Genomic DNA, 6,700 nt, shown 5'->3' with positions numbered 1-6,700 from the left:
TATTTTTAAAATTTTTTTATAAGTTTCATAAGTTTTTATAATTCTTTTTATAAGTTTATATAAAATTTAATATATTTTTAATATTGTTTTAATTTCTAATAATTTTTATAAACTTAACATGAATTTTTAATATAAAATATAATATTAAATTAAAAGCTATCATATATCATATTTAAATTAATCCGTTAATTGATATTATTATTAATGAAGGAACTTAATTAATTTCTTTAATTAACGGCACAACTCAATTAAATACAGAAACTGAAGAAAAAAATTTAAGGGTGTTTTTGTTCTATAAGGATACTAAAACCAAATTAAGAGTCGGTTTTGCAAAGATAGAAAAGGAAAGTGCTCACAGAAAATCTAAATATGTTGCGAGGTCTAATCACAAGATAAAACTAAGAAGTTGCATATAGATATGAAGGGAAGAGCAGAAGGAGCAATACATTAATTAATGACCCAAGGCAAGGCTGGAAAACTCATGTTGCACTTTGCCATTTGCTTATCACAGCTCCACGAAATCTTTCTACGCGCCACTCTCATCTTTTTTCATTATTGTTTTCCTCAGTTGCCTTTTTCGTTTTAGTTTCTACTCAAATAATATGACAATAATGTAATCGTAGTTATAGTAATTGAAAATTTACTAGTTACCGAGTATACTTAAACTTTATCATTTCTTTTAGTTTTTAAAAAATTAATATATCTTTTTTATGAATAGATATAGATTAATGATAGAGTTGAAACAGATATCCATGAAGGAGGATGTCCATCTCATTTCCAAAATCAAATTGAAACAATTTAAATTTTTTATTTCCCGTATAGTGAACCTTACAGTATAACCTACGAACCTCACAGACTATTCACAGAGAGTTTGACATATATCTCCCAATGGACCAACGACACCTGAATTCATGGCTAGTCTACGACCTCAACCTAATGAATTATGCACCTTTACTACTGCTAAGCCTATATTAGGATCATGTGAAGACTTAAAGTAATTGATTGATAGTTGCCCTAACATATCTATCTTAGGATATCACGTTAATATCGTTATCAAAAGTATTAAATTCGACTTTCACATCAACCATCTTAAGACATGTAATTAAATTTATCTCCTACTATAAAAGAGCCCTGCAAACAACTCAAACTTATGTAGACAATCCTTCTCAATCTCCTACCTTTCCCAAAAACTGAAGTTTCCTTCAAGTCTTCATTCCCTTTCTTTCTCTTGTTCACCTCACTGCTTAACAAGTATACAAAATCACACCTAATTAGCGACCCTATTTGCAGTCCCTCAAGTTCATAGAAAGGGCATTTAATGAATTGATTTCTTAAAGCAATACAATCCCTTAAAATCACACCAAATCCCAAGAAATTAAACGAAGGTCGGACGAGAGCATTAAAGACTTCCATACTATCAACCTCGATAATTATCTTTTCAAGACCATGCTCTTTGATCCACAAAAGAGCTGTACGAACTGAAAGAGCCTCAACATTATGAACATTCAAGTGTCCCGAAAGAGCTTTTGTAGACCTCCCCTCCTCGTCCCAAATAATAGCAACATTGCCTATTGTTTTCAGCTTGAAATAAGCTGCACCAATGTTGCATTTCAGCTAACCAGAATCACGGGCCGTCCGTGCAACCAATGAACCAGTAGCTTGCATATAGGGAGTTGACACTCTGCCGATAATGACCCTTGAATCTTTCCATATCTTCAAGAAGTTATAAAAAAAAGTGATAAGTTGGTAATAAGTCTTTTTGCTACGTTACATATGCAATAGGTTAAAATACTTTCCTTATCAGGTCCGAATCTGCCCTTAATGCAATCCTTGATAAAACGAGAAGTTAATGTAGAAAGAACATCAATTCTAAGTAGTCCCGAATAGCTTTTGACTTGGGACAATGAAGCGAGGCATGGTCTAATGTTTCCGGCATTCCACATCCCACGATTCATCTCTAATATTTAAAAGCTCATTAAGCTTAATATCCTCATAGCCAGGAAGAGGGTGAGATTCCACATAAAAGTTCATAATATCATTCAACCAAGGGTCCTTAAAAACTTTTATAGATCGGCAATCCCCAAATCTCCAGCGCACATCTTTAGTTAAAAACTTCTTGGCTTCAAATATATTCTTCCAAATAAAGCTAGAACTAATACCTTCTTTTGCATCAAGAAAACCATCACGAGAAAATATTTAGGATTTAAGATCGGAATTGGGTATGAGACATGGTGGTCAGTTTCGTTCTGGTACCGGTTGTACCGGTCGATACACTCTATTCCGAACATAAACCGGAGTAATATTGTATAGGTTTCGTTTCGGCTAAAACTCCGGTCTGTACCAGCATATTCCAGCCTGTTTCGTCTATTTTCGACTAAAAAATGATGTATCGGCAAAATTTTGAGTTGAATGAAACTCGTGAGTTAAAAAAAAAAAAGGCAGGAAGAAGAGAGAAAGGAAGAGAAAAAGAGAAGAAGAAAAAAACATTAAAATCTCAAAAATCAAGGTATGAAGAAAAAAAAAAGTCTTATATTCAAAAAGTTGAAATGAATGAGTAAAATAAGACATCACCTCACATAAGTTTTGGGTTTTCACAAACTCAAAAACAATATTTCTTCAATTTAAAATTTTTAATTTAAATAAGGATCGTATTTTGTTTAAAAATTATTTATGGATTGAGTTTTAGTTTGTCGTTAGTACAAAAAAAATTTATTCGGATGCGTTAAAGCATATTATCCTCTTATTTAAGTATTGAAGAGAAAGTTATAAATAATTTTAAATATTGTATTAAAAAATAGATATGATAAGAAAAATTATTCCATTACCTCCTATAACAAATTGACAGTTTGTTTTTTTTTTAAAAAAGTATACAAATAATTGATTAAACACCTCTATGCAATGGTATCTCAAAACAAGAAAACAAAAATAAGTAAATGATTTTTTTTATTTATTTTAAAAAAGCTAAAATAATTATGTATCCCTATGAATATATTGTTTTGATTTAAAATTTATTTTTAATAAAATTGGTAATCACATTAAGTTAATCAAAATTTTAATATTTAGAAACAATTCATTATCACATAAACAAATCAGATGGATAAAGTTAAGCGTTTCGGAGTACTTCAAAAAACTCTTGGTGTCTGTTTGATGAGGGCAGTTCCACTAAGTTTTTGGGCTTGAAATACCCTTAATTATTTCAGGGCCTTAACCCAATTTGTACTCTTAAAACATTGCTGATTGAATTTAGTCTCACTTGATTTAGTGGCAACCTTGCTAAAACATTACAATTTTATTATAATACAATTAGTAAATAGTTCTTATTTACTTTTCAAGGAAATTGCCCATGTTATTTCTTTATCATAATCATCAACATTTACCTTTTTACCATATTCGTATTTTTTAAAAAAATACAAAAATTATAATTTAAAAAAAAAATTGTTGAGATAATTTTGAGGAGTGCCTTAAGTGGCGTCCACTAGTGTTTGGTATTGCTCAACTTCATAACTTGTTGTAGCAGGCCAAATTTTCCCGACCCATTGCAAACACAAAACAAAACAAAATAAACCAAAAAATAAGTATAAAACCCAAATAAAAAGTAAATGTCCCTTTACAGTCCATTTACCGTGCACAGCCCTAACCAAAATCTAGCCCAAATACAAGACAAAAATTTAAATCACAACAGACCCAAGACCCAAATAACAAACCCATTTATGGATAAACCCAGACCCAAGTTACATCGGCCCAAAAAGGCCCGAAACATTTCAAGAGCAGAAACCCTAGGGCTCACTCCTCGCACCGCAGCCTTCAACCATCGTACAGCCTCAACACCGCTCGTGCCTCCACGTCAACAGCCCTTGTACGCCAGTACAGCCTCGTACACACGCCAACGAGCCTCCGTACCTGCGAAGAAACAGACAAAACCACACAACAGCAAATACGAAAAGAGGAATTTGTATTTTGATTTTGATTTATTTTTGAATCTTTCTTATTCTGTTTCGGATATAAAGCCAAAGTTCTGGCTCATTGTATTTTTTACGCACATTTACGTTCACAGAGAATACACATACATTCAGAAGGAATAGAAAGCAAAAAAATAGAACAAGGTGATCTTCTGCTTTTGAATCTCCGGGGTTTATTACGCTCTTTTCTCTCTCGATTTCCCTTTTTGATTTTCTTTTTCGTTCTTTACATATAAATAAAAGAAAAATGAGACGAAACCTTACCTGGAAAATAGGCTATCGGTTCTCCTTTGCTTTGCCGAAATCGGAGACTAAAGGGGAACCTCAAGGCCACAAAGTGTTCGCATGTAGCCTGAGGATGTCGGCCATTGACATGGTTGTGGCTTGCTATTGGAGAAGAGAGGCTTAGGGGCTGCTAGAAAGAAAAGAAATGATGCTAGGGTTTAGGCTCGGCCAAAGCTGTCGATTTAGCCCTTTTATTCAACCTCGAACGACACCGTTTTAGGCCCTGCCTAATGGCTCTCCAAACGGTGTCGTATAACTGCGCCCGACCCGATCCGTTTCTCCACCCTAGGACCCGCGTGCTCTCGCGGAGAGGATATTATTTCACAATCGGCCCCTCCTTTTTGTACGGACATTCAATGGTGTCTTATTCATTTCATTTTTTTTAATTTGGGCTTTGTATTTTGCGCACAAATGCAATCTAATCCGCGCCTAAACGCATCATTTTGGGTTCTGGTATATTGCCAGTTTTAGTCCCTTGCATTCGCGCGCGCGTCAAAACTTAGTCCTTTTCCTAATTTCAGCAACTGATTTTATTTATTAATGATCCTTTTAGTTTCATTTTTGTTTCAATTTATATGTAACTATATATATTTATTCATTTATTTCCTTTTAAATTAGTTCGTTTAAAATGTTCTTTTATACACTTAGGTATATGTATATACTTTACAATAAGGTTCATCTTATTTTATACATATTATTAATATTATATTATTTTACACCTATGTTTTCTCTTAAATTTATTCTCATCTCTTATTACATAATTTTACATGATATACCCCTTAAGCTATTTTATTATATATTTTGGTGGCACTTATGTTTAGTCTATATATATTATATTAAATTTAAGAATTTTACATACATCGTACTCTTTGTATATATGCGTATAGGCGCGTTCCTAAAACTATTGTATATATTTTATTATAAAATTAACTTAACGCCGCATGTATTTTTATATCATTTACAAGTGATTATTTTCTAAATTATTTATGTATATATTTTGTAAATCTACCTTGTGTATTATATTTCATCATGTATTTTATTTTTTTTCGTACTATATAGATATTGTTTAAGTTATCATGTGCTTTGTCAATTTTCAAATGAACTTGTTTTTAAACATTTTGCATGTGACTTAATTCAAAATCGTATTCTATAATATCTATTTTAAGAATTACATTCTTATTTTCTATATAAATTTGTCAATCTATAAATTATGTGCTTTGAAAATATTCATTCTACAATATATATTTTGATGATTGCGCGAGTATATTAAGCTTGTTGTAATGGCCCATTTTTGCCCGGGCTCATTTGTAAATAAATAGACCCAAAATAAAAATCCAAAAATAAATAAGTCCAAAGAGTCCATTTACAAATATCCAACCCAATTAAATAAATACCCCAAAACCCTTTACATAAAAATTAAAACCCAATTACAATAAGCCCATTTCTTAACCAAATACCCCAAAGTTCTTTAACCCTAATTACATAATATTTGGCCCAAATTCTAAAGCCCAATGAAATCAATCCACATCTTAAATCAGGCCCAAAATCGAGGCCTAATATGCAAGAAAAATTGTATCAGTATCTTGAGGATGCTGGAAGCTTCTGGAGTAAACCAGAAGGTCACCGAAAGGTCAGTCTCGTGTAAAAAAAATTTTGACGATTGGTCTCCACGTCACCAGGGTCGCTCCTCCGTACAACCGTTCCTGCAAAGAGAATACACCAGAAAGAAAGGAATAACAGAAATGGGCAGATGACAGCAAGAAAAATATTTTTTTCTTTTTACTATTTTCTCTGTAAATCCAGGCTATAAAAGCCTCATTCTGTACCTGCAAAAGGATTACACAGACCCATCCACAGAATATACACTTACATTAGCACATTGAATATTTCGAAAGTAAGAATAGAAAGGTGATTTCCAGTTTTTTTACTCGCTTTTAATTTCTTTTTTTAGAATCATTGCATTTTCTTTTTCAATATTTCAGTATTATATTTCAAAATATAAAGAAGAGTGAAAGAAGGAATCTTACTTTGTAAAGTTGCCATGAATCTTTCTTTGCTTCGTTGAAATCGGAGTTAGAGAAAGAAGTTCGAGGCTAAATCGACTTCATGGCTTGAGGGCTTGATGGCGGTAGCAATGTGTTATGCGAAACCTAAGAAAACGGGGCTGATAGCATATTTTTTTTGGGCTAAAAAGTTTGCTGTGTTTTGGAAGGCAAAACAATTAAAAGGGGAAGTGTAGTAGCCAATTAAAACGACGCCGCACAGGGGAAGGAGCCAAGGTCCGCGCGTTAACCCGTCTGGGGCTCCGAATTGGTGCCTTTGCGCCTAAATTGGTTTATTGACGCGGAAGGTCCCTCGTACTTGTATTGCGGCGCAATTTGCTCCCATTTTCATTTAATTTACTTTATTTTCTTTTAAATTATCCCTAAAATCTGGAATACTTTTATGTTTTAGTC

General features: G+C 32.8%; 2 long non-coding RNA genes across 2 annotated transcripts; both read right to left on the bottom strand.

The window, feature by feature from the left end:
• Positions 1-3,560: 3,560 nt before the first annotated feature.
• On the bottom strand, positions 3,561-4,405 carry LOC107893647 (uncharacterized). The gene is made up of 2 exons (XR_001682898.2): positions 4,224-4,405; positions 3,561-3,900 (listed from the first exon to the last, which is right to left on the bottom strand). It is a non-coding gene; the product is annotated as an uncharacterized lncRNA (long non-coding RNA).
• Positions 4,406-5,571: 1,166 nt separating this feature from the next.
• Positions 5,572-6,463, bottom strand: LOC107893642 (uncharacterized). The gene is made up of 2 exons (XR_001682897.2): positions 6,272-6,463; positions 5,572-6,070 (listed from the first exon to the last, which is right to left on the bottom strand). It is a non-coding gene; the product is annotated as an uncharacterized lncRNA (long non-coding RNA).
• Between the last annotated feature and the right edge of the window lie 237 nt (positions 6,464-6,700).

This window comes from Gossypium hirsutum, chromosome A08 (assembly GCF_007990345.1).
Source record: "Gossypium hirsutum isolate 1008001.06 chromosome A08, Gossypium_hirsutum_v2.1, whole genome shotgun sequence".
In the NCBI taxonomy this organism is placed as follows: Eukaryota; Viridiplantae; Streptophyta; class Magnoliopsida; order Malvales; family Malvaceae; genus Gossypium; species Gossypium hirsutum.
The sequence above is the reverse complement of the archived record's forward strand: the minus strand, read 5'-3'. Positions and strand labels throughout refer to the sequence as shown.